At 43.0% G+C, this 19,748-nt stretch overlaps 1 protein-coding gene across 8 annotated transcripts in view; it reads left to right on the forward strand.

Annotated features, from left to right (window-relative positions):
• Positions 1-4,284: 4,284 nt before the first annotated feature.
• The window catches only part of ADGRG5 (adhesion G protein-coupled receptor G5), a 34,856-nt gene continuing 19,392 nt past the window's right edge, over positions 4,285-19,748 (forward strand). For 2 of the 8 annotated variants that reach the window (XM_063797829.1, XM_063797832.1), the window contains exon 1: positions 13,358-13,891. The gene's annotated coding sequence lies outside the window, so the exon portion shown is untranslated. Of the gene's footprint in view, positions 4,610-13,357; positions 13,892-19,748 lie in introns of those variants that run through there. The other 6 variants (XM_016929902.4, XM_063797831.1, XM_063797835.1 and 3 more) reach the window with 6 other exon arrangements.

Genomic DNA, 19,748 nt, shown 5'->3' on the forward strand with positions numbered 1-19,748 from the left:
ATGGTGCACCTGAACTCCAGCTATAACCTCATCACTATCAGGCCTTCTCTCCTTAGGAAGAAGCAATAAATATTGTCCTGAGGATGTCTTTTGCAGGGGCTAGGGTGGGGTGACGTGACCCACCCGATCGTAGAACCAAAGTAGGTGCTGGCCACAGGTTTTGGCAACTCGCATGATGTTATCTTAGTTACCTAGGGGCTGGGTGTTATTACCACCTTCTCATAATGAGAAAAGTGAAGATCAGAAATGACTGGACTGGGCACGGCGGCTCACACTTGTAATCCCAGTGCTTTGGGAAGCCAAAGCGGGAGGATCGCCTGAGGCCGGGAGTTCAAGACCAGCGTGGGAACAGAGGGACACTCTGTCTCTACAAAAAGATAAAAAGTTTAGACAGGTGTGATGGTACGCTCCTGTAGCCCCAGCTAACTTGGGAGGCAGAGGCCAGAGGATCGTCTCGAGAACTGGCCCGGGGTCACCCTATGAGATGTCAGATCCCAGATCTGACTGTTTCAATTTTACCGTAGTTCTCTTTCTAGAACAACACCCCCAGGCGCCTCTCTGAATGCAAGGCTAATCTGGCGTCAACCTCCCCAGTGGTCTCGGCAGGGTTTCTCTCTGGCAGCCTGTCCCTCTCAGTTCAGGACAGTCAGGTTTTTGAGGCGTGTGTCAATATTTCCCACACTTCAGCAGTTCTCTTTTCCTGTATTACTGCCACCACTTTTTGCCACTAACACATGCCCTTATTTACCTAGCATTTTTCTTTAAATCCTTTCACTTTGTAGGATCTACGTGTATCTTAAAGTCTATTTCATATAGCTAGGTAAATAGAAAATTTGTATAACTTGCCACAAATAGAAAAAGATCATAAAAATAAATAGTATGCAAATAAAACAATGTTAGTAAAGTCTAGCTAGAAACGTTCTCTTTGTTAAGAAGGGGCATCATTTCTACACCCATGTTGATTGTAGCATTATTCACAATAGCTGAAAGGTGGAAGTAACTGAAGTGTCCATCAACAGATGAGTGAACAAAATGTAATATGTATTATACACATAGTGGAATGTGATTCAACCTTTAAAAGGAATGAGAGTCTGACACTACAACACGGAGGAAACTTGAAGACGTCATGCTAAGTGAAATGAGCCAGTCACGCAAGGACAAAGACTGTATGATTCTACTAAGATGAGGTACTTAGAGTGGTCAAATTCAAGAGACAGAAAATAGAACGATGATTGCCAAGGGCTTGGGGGAGTAGAGAACAGGAAGTTCTGTTTCATGGGTATGGAGTTTCAGTTTGAGAATATGAAAAATGTTTTGGACATGGGATGTGGTGATGTTTGCATGACAGTGTAAAGGTAGATAATGCCATTGCACTGTACCCTTTTTTTTTTTTTTTTTTTTGAGACAGGGTCTCACTCTGTCACCCAGGCTGGAGTGCAATGGTTCGAACACAACTCTCTGCAGCCTCGACCTCCTGGGCTCAAGCGGTCCTCCCACCTCAGCCTCCTGAGTAGGTGGATCTACAGGGGCACGTTACCATGACCAACTAATTTTTTTTTTTTTTTTTTTTTGTAGAGGCAGGGTCTGCTATGTTTCCCAGGCTGGTCTCGAACTCCTGGGCTCAAGTAGTCCTACCACTAGGGCTTTGTCCAAAGTGTTGGGATTATAGGTGTGAGCCAACCCACCTGGTCTGAATCTACACTTAAAAATGCTTAAAATGGTAGCTTTTGTTACATATATGTATGTGTGTGTACGTGTATATATATATATCTTACCACAATAAAACATTTAAAAGTCAGATGTCCTGTTTTGAAGTCTAATAAAAGATTGAAAAATGGGGAAAAATAAGGGACATAGTCTGTGTTAGAGAGGGGTTAAAACAGTTTAGCCCTCGGTGGGGCACAGTGGCTCATACCTGTAATCCCAGCACTTTGGGAGGCAAAGGTGAGCGGATCACTGGACTTGTCAAGAGATCGAGACCATCCTGGCCAATATGGTGAAACCCCATCTCTACTAAAAATACAAAAATTCGCTGGGTGTGGTGGCGTGCACCTGTAGTCCCAGCTACTTGGGAGTCTGAGGCAGGAGAATAGCTTGAACCTGGGAGGCAGAGGTTGCAGTGAGCCGAGATTGCACCACTGCACTCCAGCCTGGCGATAGAGTGAGGCTCTGTCTCAGACAAACAAACAAACAAACAAAAAACAAAAGAAACAGTTTAGCTCTAAGCTGAGGCTTTTGCTGGACACAACCAAGATTGAAAAAGATGTGTAAATGACTTTTTTTGCATTGTGACTGTTTATCTAAAGTCCTGTCGGGGTCCCACCTACAGTCTTCTTGCAGGCTACTCACCAGGGTAAGTAGCCCCCATATAGGGAGACACTTTACTGAGATGGTATGTGGCTTCCTCCCTGCCTGGGGGCCTGAGAGGAGACTGGCAGGCTTCCTACCGCTCAAGCATCCAGAGTGTTTTGTAGAGGAGCAGGAGGCAGAGAAGCCTTCCTGGAGGAGGCAGGATCCAGTGGAGCCCTGATGGGTGGAGAGGAGCTGGAGGGCTTCCCAGGTACATGTGTGGGACCACAGCTGGGACTGAGTAGGGAGGTGGGTATTAATATGGCAAGCACAATCAGACTGGGTGGCAATGGAAGTTGGATGGGGTTAGACTGTGAAGGCAATAGGGAGCCACCACTGGTTTTTTGTTTGTTCATTTTGTTTTTGAGGTGGAGTCTCACTCTGTTGCCCAAGCTGGAATGCAGTGGTGCGATCTCGGCTCACTGCAACCTCCACCTCCCGGGTTTAAGCGATTCTTGTGCCTCAGTCTCCCTAGTACCTAGAATTACAAGCATGTGCCACCATACCCGGCTAATTTTTGTATTTTTAGTAGAGACGGGGTTTTGCCATGTTGCCCAGGCTGGTCTCAAACTCCTAGCCTTAAGTAATCTGCCTGCCTCCACCTCCCAAAGTGCTGGGATAACAGGCCTGAGTCACCGCACCCAGCCTCACCACTGGCTTTTGAGCAGGAGAGTATCTTGGTAGTGAGCTTCAGGATCAGGAGTGCAGGGCTAAGTAACAGGCACTAACTTAGCCCCCAACTGAAGCAAGGCACAGTGAGGCTGGTACAGACCCAGGCTAGAGGGGCTATGGGGTAGGCAGGGCCTCCTCCTGAGCCCTAAGAATAGCCACTTGGGCTCACATTCAGCATGAGGAAGGAGGAGGTTGGCATGGCAATCCTAGAGGTAGCTGGGTGACCTCGGAAAGGAAGAGCCTGGAGGTCAAGGCCTGGATCCTGATCAAAGAAAACCGAAGCACAAAGAAGGGCCAAGGCTTGCCCAAGTCACCCAGAGGGAGTGTAGCCCAGGAGTCAGGACACAGGTGCACTGGTGTCCCTGCGAAGCCTTCACCGTGCAGCTGGGGTGGGGACCTGGCTGCCCTCCAAGGAGCAGCTCCCTCCTGCTTCAGCAGAGGCCACTTGTACTACCTGCGAGCTGTATTTGGGCTGATGCGGGAAGGGCCCCAGTGAAGCAGAGAGGAGGGAGACCATGTTAGGACCTGTCTGGTTTCTCCCTTTTGCTGCCTCTCCATCTTTCCCCCAGGGCTGGAAGAGCACATTCCTCAGTCAGTTTTCCCAGGAGTCTGGATGGGGCCCAGGCAAGAGAGAGCACCGTCTCCCCATTACCAACATTCTCTCTCTCTATCCCCCACACACACCTCCTTGCTTTCCCTTACAGCTCTTCAGAGGGTATGGCTGATGCAGGACAGGCCTATCCAGCTGCCTGGCTCAAGGAGAAGCTGGCCAGCTTTCCAGCCTCACGTTTTCTGGGCTCTGTGGCCAGGGAGGCCCCTCTCCACCATGCTCTGCCACTTGGCAACTCTGGGCCAGGCCCAGGTCCTCTCTGGGCTTCAGGTCCCTCATCTGTGAAATATGACGGCTTCGTAGAGCACTTCCAGTGACTTTGCCAGCCTTACCTTTTGTAAGCCCCACACTGCCCTGCAAGGTGGTACTGTCATTATCTCCATTTTACAGAGGGGAAACAGGTTCAGAGAGCATGAGTGGCTTGCCCCAAGTCACCCACCCAGTAAGTGGTGGGCTTGGTACTTGAACCCAGGCAGTCTGACCAAGCTGCTGCCTGAGGTCTTTGCCATCATCAATATGCCATCAATTGTCAGGTCAGGCAGGGATCATTTTCCCTTTTCTATAGATGGGAAAACTGAGGCCCAGAGGGGCAACATGTCTTGCCCAAAGGTGCAGAGCTCAGGTGGGGCTTGAGCACTGCATAAGGCCACATTGCCATGTCCTTGAGCACCTCCACAGAGGAGCAGCCACCTCAGGAAGTGGCCGCAGACTCTACGGGGTGATACCCTCAAAGGGTGACCAGGGCATGACCGACAGCTCGAAGGAAGCAAAGAGGCTGCTGCTGGTGAAAGAAGAAGTGAAGTGAGAGTGTGGTGCCTGGGCCTGGGGTGAAGGGAGCAGAGAGAAGTGCAGTGGGGGTGCAGGTGTGGGGCGAAGGGAGAAGCCACCCACAGACGCCTCCCGACTTCCCCTTCTTCCTGCAGAAGCTACAAGACAGCAGCCGAGACAGCAGCTGAGACGGCAGCGGCAGCTTCTCAGGTCAGCCTCCTCCGGGCCTCTCCCCACTCTCCTCTGCCCCGTTCTCTGTCCTTATCCACAGGCCCCTCAGTGGGCACTGGCCATACCCATGTCCAGGTGGGCGCAGGCCTGGTGATATCCTGGTGAGCAAGCTGGGGACCCACCCTCCTTCCCTTTCTGGTTGGCAGCTCCACATCTGGGGTAATGTAGAGATCTGTGCTTTTGGAGGGAGGGGCAATTTAAATTAAGAAGTGGTTAGGTATGGGTCTCGAATCTTAGCCTCCCCACGAGGTTTGGGACAAGTGAAGAGAGGTTTCTTTTCTGGACCTCAGTTTCTCATCTGTAAAATGGGGTGAGTCTGGGAACCTGCATCTTGGATGGCTGTCAGGGGCTCAGTAGAGGACCTGGCACACAGTTTGTGCTTGGCAATCTGGAGCAGCTGCAGCTCCTTTCAGAGTGACCTGGATTGGATCCTGGGGACAGCATGTCTCGGGGAAATGGACCTGCTGCTGGCTTGGTCACAGACTTCCTGTTGGGCTCCAGGGTGGCCTCTCTTTCCCAACCTGGGAAATAGGGTTACTATAGCGTTTTTTAGGGCTTTTTTTTTTTTTTTTTGAGACGGAGTCTTGCTTTGTTGCCCAGGCTGGAGTGCAGTGGTGCGATCTCGGCTCACTGCAACCTCCACCTCCCAGGTTCAAGCGATTCTCCTGCCTTAGCCTCCTGAGTAGCTGGGATTACAGGCACCAGCCAGCATGCCTGGCTAATTTTCGTAATTTTAGTAGAGGCGGGATTTTGCCACTTTGGTCAGGCTGGTCTCGGACTCCTGATCTCAGGTGATCCACCTGCCTTGGCCTCCCAAAGTGCTGGGATTACAGGCGTGAGCCACCGTGCCTGGCCTCTTAGTGCTTTTTTGCAGAGACCACAGGTTGATTGATTCCTCACCCAGGCCAGGGGCAGGGGCTCCAGACTGTGGTTGACAGGGGCAGGTGGGGCTGTGTGCGGAGAATGGCTGGCTCAGTAGGCCCTCATGCTGCTGGGGAGAGGTGGGCTTCGGGGGTGCATGGTCAGCTGTAGGGAGGAAGGCAGGGGTTCCCAAGCCTTGTGCTCAGATGTATTCCTGGCCAAGGACTTTGATCAGAGCCCTGGACTTTTCTCAGGGCCTGATTCCCAGGAGAGGATCAGGGAAATTGTTGTTTGAATTTCTCTTTCTGGGAAATAGATTTCCTTGGCCTCATTTTACAGATGAAAAAACCTGAGACACAGAGAGGTCAGGTGCCTGCCCAGTGTCACACAGCCTAGGCACTGAATACTGGAACTGGTTATCAAATTCTCATCTTCCAAAGGCTCTGTCCTGTGCTCCACAGCTCCTCATTTCTCTATTGGCCTAAATAGAGTCTTGTCCGCACAGCAACTCAGCTGCCCAACCATCTTTGGGAGGCTGCAGTGTGCAGGGGGTAGTACCCTGGACCCTGGAGGCCTGGGTTTGAGTCCCAGCTTGCCCACTGGCCTGCTGTAGAACCTCAAGCAGACTCCTCTTACGCAGTATTCGGTTTCCCCACCATCAACTGGAACCATCCTGGAAGTCAGATAAGGGATTGCTGTTTCCTAGAAGGCCACAAATAATGAATTGCAGGGTGGAAAATGAAATGGCTCAGCGTGTGGGGGGATGGTGCATGGTAACCTCTCTGAAGGGATGTGGAGGGGAATTTGGAGGTTGCAAGCAGAAGTGAAGACCGTGGTTTGCTCCTGGGAAAGGGGGTGGAAACCACAGCTTCTATCTGGAGTGCCTGGGGGAGGTATCACTTCTGCTTTGGCCTCAATTTCTTCAGTTGTGTGGTAGGGTCAGGTTTTTCTTCCCTCAGTGCCTGCCTGGAACCAGTGGGGATAAGAGCCTGGTCTTACACCTGGCAGGTCAAATCCATTTATCTCTCTGGGCCTCAGTTTCACCAACAGTATAGTGAAGGGGTGGATAAATTGGCCCAAGATCCTTTCTGTGCTGTCAGGTCCTCCACTACTGGGCCTGAGTTATCTCTCCTGAATGATTTCCTTCAGTAGCTTCTTTTGCCTCCCCAAACCTTTCTGTTTTTTGTTTGTTTGTTTGGTTTGTTTTGCTTTTGAGACAGAGTCTCACTCTGTCACCCAGGCCGGAGTGCAGTGTCGCAATCACAGCTCCCAGGCTCAAGTAATCCTCCCATCTCAGCCTCCCGAGTAGCTGGGACCACAGGCTCATGCCACCATGCTGGGTTAGGTTTTTTAATGTTTAATTTTGTAGAGATGGGGTCTCCCTATGTTACTCTGGCTGGTCTCAAACTCCTGGGCTCAAGTGATCCTCCTGCTTCAGCCTCCCAAAGTGCTGGGATTAAGGCATGAGCCACCGCACCCGGCTCCCCCAAATCTTGTCCCTTGTCTTTTCTCTGAGGTTCTGAGAGGGTAAGTAAATAACACAGCCAAATAAATAACCAAATAACCAAATAAATAAGAACCCAGTCCTCTGTGACTCCAGAGTCTCTATTTCATATTAAAAATAAACATATATATTTAAAAAATTCATGTTAAGAAAAATGGGTGACCACCTGGAGAAAAAATGAAATTGGATTTATATCTCCCAGTGCATCCCAGTATCAATGCAAATGGACTGGAGATTTCAATTTGAAAAATGAATCTATAAAAGTACTGGAAGAAACAGGCAAATTCCTTCATGACACTGGAGTGGAGACTGGGCTTGGTGGCTTCCTCCTGTGATCCCAGCCCTTTGGGAGGCTGAGGCGGGAGGATCGCTTGAGCCCAGGTGTTGGAGACCAGCCTGGGCAACATGCTGAAACCACGTCTCTACAATAGCTGGGCTTGGATGTGCCAGTTGATACAAAAGTGCCCCAGTTGATACAATAAGTTGCATACTCTACAAACTATTCTGCATTTTGCTTTTTCACTTGAAAATACGTCTTGGAGAGCTTTCCATGTCAATAAGAGGAGACCTTCCATTTCTTCATCTGCATATTCTAATGTTGTTAGGGATAAGTTACAGTTTATTTAATTAGCTCCCTGTTCATAGATATTTGTGCTGGTTCTAGTTATTTGCTCTTACAAACAATGTAGCTGTGCTTATATTATTTCTCACATATGCGAGTTCACCATTTATTTATTTTTATTTTTTGAGATGGAGTCTTGCTCTGTCACCCAGGCTGGAGTGCAGTGATGTGATCTCTGTTCACTGCAACCTCTGCCTCCCGGGCTCAAACGATTCTCCTGGCTCAGCCTCCCGAGTAGCTGGGATTACAGGCACGCTCCACTGCGCCTGGCTAATTTTTGTATTTTTTAGTAGAGACAAAGTTTCACCTTGTTGGCCAGGCTGGTCTTGAACTCCTGACCTCAGGTGAGCCTCCTGCCTCGGCCTCCCAAAGTGCTGGGATTACAGGTGTGAGCCACCGTGTCTGGCTCTATTTATTTATTTTTGATACAGGGTCTCATTCTGTCACACAAGCTGGAGTGCAGTGCCACCATCATAGCTCAATGCAGCCTCAAACTCCTGGGCTCACATGATCCTCTCATCTCAGCATTCCAAGCAGCTGAAACTACTGGGTGCATGGCACCATGCTCAGCTAATGTTTCTGATTTTTAGTAGAGACAAGATCTTGCTATGTTGCTCAGGCTGGTCTCGAATTCCTGAGCTCAAATGATCCTCCTGCCTCGGCCTACCAAAGCGCTGAGACTACAGGTATGAGCTACCACGCCCTGCCATTTGCCCATTTTTATATTGGGTTAGACTTTTCCTTATCAATTTCTAGAAACTTTTACATAATAGGAAAATCAGCTCTTGTCTATTATACATATATAAAACTATTACATGCAAATATTTTTCCTAATTTGTCATTTGTCTTTTAACATTACATATGGCCTTCTTTTGGCCAGGTAGAAGTGTCTTTTAAAATAATTTTTATGTAATAAAATGTATCTGTATTTTCTCTTTTGGCTTCTGGATTTTGAGTCATAGCTAGAAAAACCTTCCCCACTCCAGTGTTTTCTTATTTGGTTTCTGTTTTTTGTTTTTGAGACAGGGTTTTGATCTGTCACCCAGGCTGGAGTGCAGTGGCACAATCATAGCTCACTGCAGCCTCAACCTCCGGGGCTCAAGTGATCCTCCCACCTCAGCCTCCCGAGTAGCTGGGACTACAGGTGTGCACCACCATGCCCAACTAATATTTTGTAGAGATGGGGGTCTTGCTGTGTTGCCCAGGGTGGTCTCCATCTCCTGGGCTCAAGTGATCCTCCCGTCTTGGCCTCCCAAAGTGCTGGGATTACAGGTGTGAGCCACTGCACCTGGCCTGTCCAGATTTTGCATGTAATAAAATATATGGATTTTTTTTCAAGAATGGGATTAGGTTGTTTTGCAATGTGCTTTCTGTCTTTCATGAGCAATATGTCACTATTATTTCTTCCATATTGATAGTCATTTGGAGCATTTAAAAATCCTATTAAAATATTTGTGTTTTTTTTGTTGTTGTCATGAAGGTAATATGTTTGTTGTAGAAAATTTAAACAATACAGAAAATATAAAAGGAAGTTTTGAAAAAACCTCTCCCCTCAAAAAAGCATTATTAACATTTTGGTGGCCACCCTTCTAGAGCTCCCAATATGCTTCAGCATGCATACAAACATAATTTTTCATAAATGAGATTATGTGTGTTATTTTCAACCTGTCCTTTCCACTCAGTGATATGCTGTGCTCTTCTTTTACATGGCTTTGTCTTTTGTTTGTTTTTGGTTTTGTTTTTTTTGAGACGGAGTCTCGCTCTGTCGCCAGGCTGGAGTGCAGTGGCGCAATCTCGGCTCACTGCAACCTCCGCCTACTGGATTCAAGCGATTCTCCTGCCTCAGCCTCCTGAGTAGCTGGGATTACAGGCGCCTGCCACCAAACCCAGCTAATTTTTTTGTATTTTTAGTAGAGACGCGGTTTCATCATGTTGACCAGGATGGTCTCAATCTCCTGACCTTGTGATCCGCACCTGCCTCGGCCTCCCAGAGTGCTGGGATTACAGGCGTGAGCCACTGCGCCCAGGCTGTTTTTTGTTTTTTGTTTTTGGAGAAGAGTCTCACTCTGTCATCCTGGCTGGAGTGCAGAGGTGCCATCATAGCTCACTGAAGCATTGAACTCCTGGACTCAAGCAATCCTCTTGCCTCAGCCTCCTGAGTAGCTAGGATTACACATGTGCCAACACGCCTGGCTAATTTTTATATTTTTAGTAGAGATGGGGTTTTTCCATGTTGCCCAGGCTGGTCTTGAACTCCTGACCTCAAGTGATTTGCCCACCTAGGCCTCCCAGCGTGCTGGGATTACAGGTATGAGCCACCACGCCTGGCCTCAAAATATTTTTTAGAGAAAGGGTCTCGCTATGTTGCCTAGGCTGGTCTTGAACTCCTGGCCTCAAGCGATTCTCCTGCCTTAGTTTAGGATTACAGGTGCAAACCATGGTGCCTGGCTATACACATCTTTTTTTTTTTTTTTTTTTTAAAGAATACACATAATTCTTAATAGTGAAATGACAATCTGTTGCATATTTTAACTTTTAATTTTGAGAAAATTATAAATGCACAGAAGGTTGCAAAAAATAGTACAGAACGTTTTGTATACCCTTCACTTATTCTCCAGTAGTAACATCTTGCATGCTTATAGTATAATATCAAAGCCAGGAAATTGTCTTTGGTATAGTTCACAGACTTCATTCTGTATTATACTCACTCATTTATGTATGCCGGTTCTTTGGTAAGTATATTTTAACTTTATAAGAAACTGCCAAATGGTTTTCCTTGCAATTTTATGACATGATAAAATAAAAGATTCCTGTAAACAACACCACGATCAAGACACAGAACTGTTCCATCGCCACAAGGATCCCTTGTGTGAGACCTTTAAAGAAACACACTCCCCCTCCCTAACCCTTTGCAACTACTAATCTGTTCTCCATCTTTATCATTTCGTCATTTCAAGACTGTTAAATAAATTGAATCACACAGCATGCAACGTTTTGAGATTGGCTTTTTTTTTTTTTTTTTTGGCTCATGATAATTCCTTTAAGATCCATCCAAGTTGTGTGTGTCAGTAGCTTTTCTTTAGAAATTCATTTTTTTAACTGCTGAGAATTGTATTTCAGAGTGTAAAGGTATCACCATTTAACCATTTTCACCCACTTTGAGGCTATCATGAATAAAGCTGCTATGACTGTTCATATATAGGTTTTTGTGTGAACACGAGGTTTCATTTCTCTGGGATAAAAGTCCAAGAGTGCAATTATTGGGTCATATGATAGGTACATGTTTAGTTTTATAAGAAACTGTCGAACTGTTTTCCAGAACGGCATTGGAGTGTAATTTATTTATTCCTCTATTGATAGACATTCACACAGCTTTCAACTTTTCTTTATTAACAATACTATTCTAAATATTCTTGTATGTGTATAATCCTGGCTTGCCCTATTCTTTCCATAGGATAAATTCATAAGAATGAGTTTCCTGGCTCAAAGGATATTCAGAACATAAAGTTCCAATGTGTTGCTAAGCCGTCCCCTTGCAGATGAGGCTCAGATCTTAGACAGAGAGTGCAGGAATGTGCCTGTCCCTACAGACTCACTGGGTGCTATCATATTTCAGATCTTTGCAGATCCAATGGTGGAAAAATGAGAACTCATGTTCTTAAGTACTTTCCTCTGCCACTACCATCAAACACATATTTTGAGTTTTGTGGCTCTCCCTCTTGAAGCCTTGCAAGTTTTTGTTGACCTCCTTTCTTCTAAGAGGAGGATCATCAGTTCTCTTGCCCTCCCTCCCCTATTTCCTCTTCTTCATCCTCTTAATATGTTTTTTGATTGGATTTCTAAAGTCTTGTCTATAGAGGTATACATACAATAAAATTCACCCTTTTGGAGAGGAGTTTTTGCATTTTGACAGATGTGTACAGCCATGTATACATGTATATTACAATCAAAATATAGAACATTGCTGTCCCCTGAAAAGTTGTCTCAGGCCCTTTTGTAGTTAATATCTTTTCCCTACTCCCTGGCAACTACTGATTTGTTCTCTGATCCAATAGTTTTGACTTTTCTAGATTCCACTTCCATGTTACATTCCCTCCAGAAATGAATGAGGCTTCCAGCTGTTCTATATCCTCATAATACTTTGTATTACCATTTTAATCCTAGTCATTCTAGAAGGTGTGTAGTGATATCTGATTGTGGTTTTTATATGCATTTCTCTAATGACTAATGATATTGAGTGTTTCTCATGTGCTTATTTGCATCTATACATTTTTTTTTTAACATGTAGTTCCAGCTCTGTCACCCAGGCTGAAATGCAGTGGCATGATCTCAGCTCACTGCAGCCTCCTCCTCCTGGGTTGAAGCAATTCTCCTGCCTTAGACTCTTGAGCAGCTAGGATTACAGGCACATGCTACCACACCTGGCTAATTGTTGTATTTTTAGTAGAGACAGGCGTTTCACCATGTTGGCCAGGCTGGTTTCAAACTCCTGACCTTGGGTGACCCACCCGCCTCGGCCTCCCAAAGTGCTGGGATTACAGGCATGAGCCACCGCGCCCGGCCCATCTGTACATCTTCATTGGTATAGTGATTGTTCAAATCTTTTCCTATATTTATTGGGTTGTTTGTCCTCTTATTAGTTGTGTAAGAGTTCTTTATGTAGTCCAGATACAATTTTTTAAAAACATCAGATATGTGTTTGTAAATATTTTCTCCCAGTCTGTGGCTTATCTTCTCGTTTTGCTAACCATGACTTTCAAAAAGCAGAAGTTTTAATTTTGATGAAATTCAACTTATCAGTTTTTTGTTGTTGTTGTTGCCATGGATCATGTTTTTGGTGTTGTTTCTAAGAAATCTTTGCATAACCTAAGTCAGAAGGATTTTCTTTTTTGTTTTTTCCAAGGAGTTTTACAGGCATATCTTGGAGATATTGTGGGTTTGGTTTTAGACCATCACAGTAAAGCAAATATGGTAATAAAGTGAGTCACACAAATTGTTTGGTTTCCCAGTGCATATAAAAGTTATGCTTACGGCCAGGCACCGTGGCTCATGTCTGTAATCCCAGCACTTTGGGAGGCCGAGGCGGGAGGATCATGAGGTCAGGAGATCGAGACCATCCTGGCCAACATGGTGAAACCCCATCTCTACTAAAAATACAAAAATTAGCCGAGCATGGTGGTGTGTGCCTGTAATCCCATCTACTCGGGAGGCTGAGGCAGGAGAATCACTTGAACCTGTGAGGTGGAGGCGGAGGTTGCAGTGAGCTGAGATCGCACCACTGCATTCCAGCCTGGGCGACAGAGCGAGACTGTCTCACACATGAAAAAAGTTATGTTTACATTATACTGTAGTCTATTTAGTGTGCAAAAGCATTATGTCTAAAAATGTACATACCTTAGTTAAAGGACACTTTATTGCTAAAAAGTACTAGCAATCTATCTGAGCCTTCAACAAATCACACGCTTTTTTGCTGGTGGAAGGTCTTGTCTTGATGCTGATCAAGGTGGTGGTGGTTGAAGGTTGGGGTGGCTGGCTGTTTCTTAAGACAGCAGTGAAGTTTGCCACATCAGTTGACTCTTCCTTTCATAAGATGTTTTTCTGTAGCATGTGATGCTGTTTGATAGTATTTTACTCATGGTAGAGCTTCATTCAAAATTGGAGTCCGTCCTCTCAAACCCTGCAGGGGCTTTATCCACTACATTTATTTAATATTCTAAATCTTTTGTTGTCATTTCCACAGTGTTCACCATATCTTCACCAGGAGTAGATTCCATTTCAAAAAACCACTCATTGTTCATCTATGAGAAGCGACTCCTCATCCATTCAAGTTTGATCATGAGACTGCAGCAATTCAGTCACATCTTCAGGATCCACTACTAATTCTAGTTCTCTTGCTATTCTAATCACATCTGTAATTACTTTCCCCACTGAAGTTTTGAACCCCTCAAAGTCGTCCATGAAGCATGGAATCAACCTCTTCCAAACTCCTGTTAATGTTGATATTTTGACTTCTTCCCATGAATCACAATCACATGTTCTTGCAGCATCTAGAAGGGTGAATCTTTTCCAGATTTTCAATTTACTTTGCCCTGATCCATCAGAGAAATCACTATCTATGACAGCTATAGCCTTATGAAATTTGTTTCCTAAATAATAAGACTTGAAGGTCGAAATGACTCCTTGATCCATGGGCTGCAGAATGGATGTTGTGTTAGCAGCACGAGAACAACATTGATCTCCTTGTGCATCTCCATCAGAGCTCTTGGGTGACTAGGTACATTGTCGATGAGCAGAAATATTTTGAAATAAATCTTTTTTTTTTTTTTTGAGTAGTAGGTCTTAACAGTGGGTTTAAAATATTCAGGAAACTATGCTATAAATAGATTGCTATCATCCAGGCTTTGTTATTCAATTTGTAGAGCACAGGCAGAATAGATTTAGCATAACTCTTAAGAGACCTAGGATTTTCAGGATGTTAAATGAGTATTGGCTTCCATTGAAAGTCACCAGCTGCATTACCCACTAACAAGGGAGTTAGCCTGTCCTTTGAAGCTTTGAAACCAGGCATTGATTTCTTCTCTCTGGCTATGAAACTCTTAGATGGCATCTGCTTCCAATATGAGGCTCTTTCATCTACACTGAAATTCTGTTGTTTAATGTAGCCACCCTCATGCATGATGTTAGCTAGTTCTTGTGGATAACTTGCTTCTCCGTCGGCACTTGCTGTTTCACTTTGTACTGCTATGTCATGGAGATGGCTTTTTTCCTGAAACCTCATGAACCAACCCTCTGCTAGCTTCCACGTTTTTTCAGCTTCCTCACCCACCTTGGCCTTCATAGAATTGAAGAGTTAGGGCCTTGCTCTGAACTAGGCTTTGGCTTAAGGGAACGTTGGCCGGGGGGCTGGTTTGATCTTCTATCCAGATCACTGAAGCTTTCTCCATATCAGCAATAAGGTTGTTTTGCTTCATGTGTTCACTGGAGTAGCACTTTAAATTTTCTTTAAGAGCTTTTCCTTTGCATTCATAACTTTGTGAACTGTTCGGTGCAGGATGCCTCGCTTTTGGCTTATCTGGGTTTTCACGTGTCTTCCTCACTGAGCTTAAAATTTCTAGCTTTTGATTTAAAATGAGAGATGTGTGACTCTTTCTTCTACTTGAACACTTAAGAGGCCATTGTAGAGTTATTCATTGTTCTGATTTCGATATTGTTGTGTCCTAGAGAATAGGGAGGCCCAAGAAGAGGGAGGGAGACAGGGGAACAGCTAGTTGGTGGAGCAGTCCAAACACATACATTTATTGGTTAAGTTTGCCATCTTATATGGGTGCAGTTTGTGGTACTCCAAAACAATTACAATAGTAACATCAAAGATCTCTGTTCACAGATCACCACAGCAGGTATAATAATAATGAAAAAGTTTGAAATATTATGAGAATTACCAAAACAGGACCCAGCCATTAAGTGAACACTTACTTTTGGAAAAATGGTGCAGATAGACTTCCTTGATGCAGGGTTGCTGCAATCTTCAATTTGTAAAAAAACCCACAAGATTTGCAAAATGCAATAAAACCAGGTATATCTGTATAGTTTTAGTCTTGTTATTTGCATCTGTGATCCATTCTGAGTTAAATTTTGTATGTGCTTCAAGATATGGATTCAAGATGGCTTTTTTTTTGGCATGAGATATCCAATTGTTCCATCACTAATTGTTGAATCAATTATCCTTTCTCTACTGAATTATCTTTGCATCTTTGTCAAAAATTAATCGGCAAAAATCAATATATGAACAAATTTTTGGACTCTATTCTGTTCTATTCATCTCTATATCTGTCCTTATGCCAGTAACACACTGTCTTGATTATTGTAGCTTTATAGTAAGCCTTGAAATCAGGTAGTGTGACTCCTCCAACTTCATTCTTCTTTATCAAAATTGTTTTGTCAATTCAAGATCCTTTGTTTTTACATATAAATTTTACAGTCAGCTTGTCATTTTCTAAAAAATATCCCGCAGTGATTTTAACTGGAATTGGATCTATATTCATGAGGGGTGTTGGTCTGTAGTTACCTTGTAATGTCTGTGGCTAGTTTTGGTATACAGTAATATTAGCCTCCTAAAATGAATTTGGAAGCATTTTCCCTTCTATTTTCTAAAGGAATACATTTAGGATTGTTCTCATTACTTATTTTGTCTTCCATTTTTTTGTAAGAGTTTCTGTAGAATTGATATTATAACTTTTTTAAATGTTTGGAAGAATTAATTAGTGAGGCCATCTGGGCCTAGTGTTTCTTTGTGGGAAGATTTTTAAATTACAAATTCAATTCCTTTAATCAATGAAGGACTATTCCTATTTTCTGTTTTTTCTTGAGTAAGCATTGGTAGTTTGTGTATTTCAAGGAATTTTTTTTTCATTTCACCTAAGTTATGTAATTTATTGCCATAAATTGTTAATATTATTCTCCTATTTTTTAATATCTGCAGGTTCTGTAGTGATAGCCCCTCTTTTATTGCTGATAACTGGTCATTGTACTTTGTCCTTTTTTCCCCTTTATCATTCTGCCTAGAGACTTATCAATATTATTGAGCTTTTCAAATAACCAGCTTTTGGTTTCATTAATTTTTCTCTACTCCATTTTCTATTTTATTGATTTATAATTTTATCTTTTTTTTTTTCTTTTTTCAAGACGGAGTCTTGCTCTGTTGCCCAGGTTGGAGTGCAGTGGCGCAATCTCAGCTCACTGCAAGCTCTGCCTCCCAGGTTCACGCCATTCTCCTGCCTCAGCCTCCCGAATAGCTGGGACTACAGGCACCTGCCACCATGCCCGGCTAACTTTTTGTATTTTTAGTAGAGATGGGGTTTCACCGTGTTAGCCAGGATGGTCTCAATCTCCTGACTTTGTGATCCGCCCACCTTGGCCTCCCAAAGTGCTGGGATTACAGGCGTGAGCCACCACGCTCGGCCATAATTTTATCTTTATTATTTTTCCTTCTGCTTATTTTATGCTTAGTTTGCTCTTCTTTTTATATTTATTAAGGTGGAAGCATAGATCACTGACTTGAAATCCTTCATCTTTCCTAATGTAAGCGTTTAATGCTATAAATTTTTCTCTAAGCACTGCTTTAGCTGCATCCCATAAATATTATGTTGTGTTTTCATTTTTATTCAGTTGAATATATTTTATAATTTCCCTTGTGATTTTGTCTCTGACTCATGGGTTACTTAATAGTGTATTATTTAATTTCCAAATATTTGGAGGATTTTTTGAGGCCTCTTTATGTTTTTTAATTCTAGTTTAAGTTCCTGGTGGTTACAGAACTTACTTTGTGTGCTTTTAATCCTTTTATATTTATTGAGATGTATTTTATGGCCCAGAATATGGTCTATTTTTGTGAATGTTTCCTGTTGTAATTGAAAAGAATATGTATTTTGCGTAATTAGGAGAGTGTTCTATAAATATAAAGAAGATAGTTAATAGTGTTGTTCATGTCTTCTGATATGGTTTGGCTGCATCCCCACCAAAATCTCATCTTGAATTGTAGTTCCCATAATCTCCATGTGTCATGGGAGGGACTGATGGGAAGTGATTGGATCATGGGGGCAGTTTCCCCCATGCTGCTCTCGTGATAGTGAGTGAGTTCTCATGAGATCTGATGGTTTTATAAGCATCTGGTTTTTCCCCTGCTAGCCATTCTCTCTCCTGCCACCCTTTGAAGAGGTGCCTTCCTCCATGATTATATACCCAGTCTTGGGTATTTCTTCATAGCAGCATGAGAATGGACTGATATATCTTCTATATCAATTTTTGTCTACTTCTAGCAATTACTCAGAGACAAATATTGCATTTTGCAACTATAAGTGTTGGTTTGTCAATTTCTCCTTTTAGTGTTATCAATTTTTGCTTTATTTTTCAAAACTCTGTTATTAGGTGCACACACATTAAAGATTGTTACATTTTCTTGACGAATTAGTCTTTAGCATTATATAATCTTTATCCCTGGTAAAATTCCTTATCCTGAAGTTTACTTTTTCAGGTATTAATATAGCTATTCCCTCTTACTTATTGATATGGTTTGGCTCTGGGTCCCCATGCAAATCTCATGTTGAACTGTAATCTTTCAATGTTGGGGAGGGACCTGGTGGAAGGTGATTGGATCATGGGGACAGATTTCCCCCTTGCTGTTCTCCCGATAGTGAGTGAGTTCTCAGAAGATCTGATGGTTTAAAAGTGTGTAGCACTTCCCCCTTCTCTCTCTCTCTCCCCTGCTGCCATGTGAAGACATGCTTGCTTCCCCTTCGCCTCCCGCCATGATTGTAAGTTTCCTAAGGTCTCCCCAGCCATGCCTGTGGAACTGTGACTCAAACCTCTTTTCTTTATAAATTACTCAGTCTTTGATGGCTCTTTATAGCAGTGTGAAACTATACTAATACACTTATGATTGGTATATCTTTTTTCCATCATTTTACATGTAATTTATTGGTGTCTTTATATTTGATACGTGTTTCTTGAAGACAGTATGTAGTTAGGTTTTGCTTTTATAATCCAGTCAGACAATTTTTGCCTTTTAATTGGAGCATTTGGACTATGCTTAATGTAATTATTTATATGATTGGGTTTATATCTACCATCTTGCTATTTGTTTTCTCTGTATTCCATCTGTTCTTTGTTTCTTTTTCTTCTTGTCCTGTCTTATTTTGGATTGAGCAGTTTTCATAATATTATTTTATCTCTAGTATTGCCTTACTAGCTGTATCTTATAATTTTCTCTTTTTTGTGATGGCATTGTAGGATTTAAATACACATATTTAACTTTCCACAATTTACCTTCGAATAACATTACAATACTTAAAATGTAGTTTAAGAACCTCACAACCAAATACTTCCATTTCCTCTCTCCTGCCTGTCGTGCTATTTTTGTGGTACACTTCTACTTCTACAGACACTATGATCCCCACAATGCACTGTTACTGTTTTTACATTAAACAGATATTAAAACCAAGGTAATTTATTTTATATTTGACACATTTTTGCCAGTTTCAATACTCTTCATTTCTTTAAGTCCAAATTTCCAACTGGCATAATTTTTCTTCTGCCCTAAGAATTTTCTTCAATATTTATTTTAGTGCCAATCTGCTGGCAATGAATTCTCAAACTCCTTGCTCATCTGAAGAAGTTCTTATTTTGCCTTCTTCTTTTTTTTTGAGACATGGTCTTGCTCTGTCACCCAGGCTGGAGTGCAATGGCATGATCATGGCTCACTGCAATCTTGACCTCCTGGACTCAAGTGATCCTCCAGCCTTAGCCTCCTGAATAGCTGGGACTACAGGTGCATGCCACCATGCCTGACTAAGTTTTGTATATTTTCTAGAGACGGGTTTTTGCCATGTTGGCCAGGCTGGTTTCGAACCCCTGGGCTCAAGCGATCTACCCACCTCAGCCTCCCAAAGTGCAGAGATTACAGGTGTGAGCCACTGCACCTGAACTTGTCTTCGTTTTTGAAAGATATTTTCACTGGGCATGGAGTTTTAGAATGACAGATTTTTATTGAAAGATATGGCTGCGTTATCATCTGGTTTTGATAGTTTCTGATAAGAAGTCTCTTGTAGTTCATATATTTTATCTTCTGTGTACAATGGCTCTTTTCTCTGGCTGACTTCAAGATTTTATCTTCGGTTCTGCAGCAGTTTGACTAGGATGTATCTAGATGTATTTTTCTTTGCATTTATTCCCTCGGGTTTTGCAGAGCTTCTTGGATCTGTGGTTTGTTGTCTTTTATTAATTTTGGAAAAAAAATTGGCCATTTTTTAATTTTCAATTTTCTTTTCTTTCTGTTTCTATTTATTCTTCTCTGTTCTCTCTCCTTTAGCTAGGATTCCAGTTACATATATACAGACCATTTGCACAGTTCTTGGGTAATCTGTTAATTTTTATTTTCACTCTTCTTACTCTTTATATTTCAATTTGGATAATTTATATTACACTATCATCAAGTTCAAGGATTCTTTACTTTGCTTTGTCCAGTTTGCTAATAAACCCATTGAAGGAATTCTTCATCACTGATATCGAGTTTTTTATTTCTAACATTTCTACTTGACTAGCCTTAATAGTTTCCATTGTTCTGCTGAAATTTCCCG

Source organism: Pan troglodytes, chromosome 18 (genome assembly GCF_028858775.2).
Source record: "Pan troglodytes isolate AG18354 chromosome 18, NHGRI_mPanTro3-v2.0_pri, whole genome shotgun sequence".
Lineage (NCBI taxonomy): Eukaryota > Metazoa > Chordata > Mammalia > Primates > Hominidae > Pan > Pan troglodytes.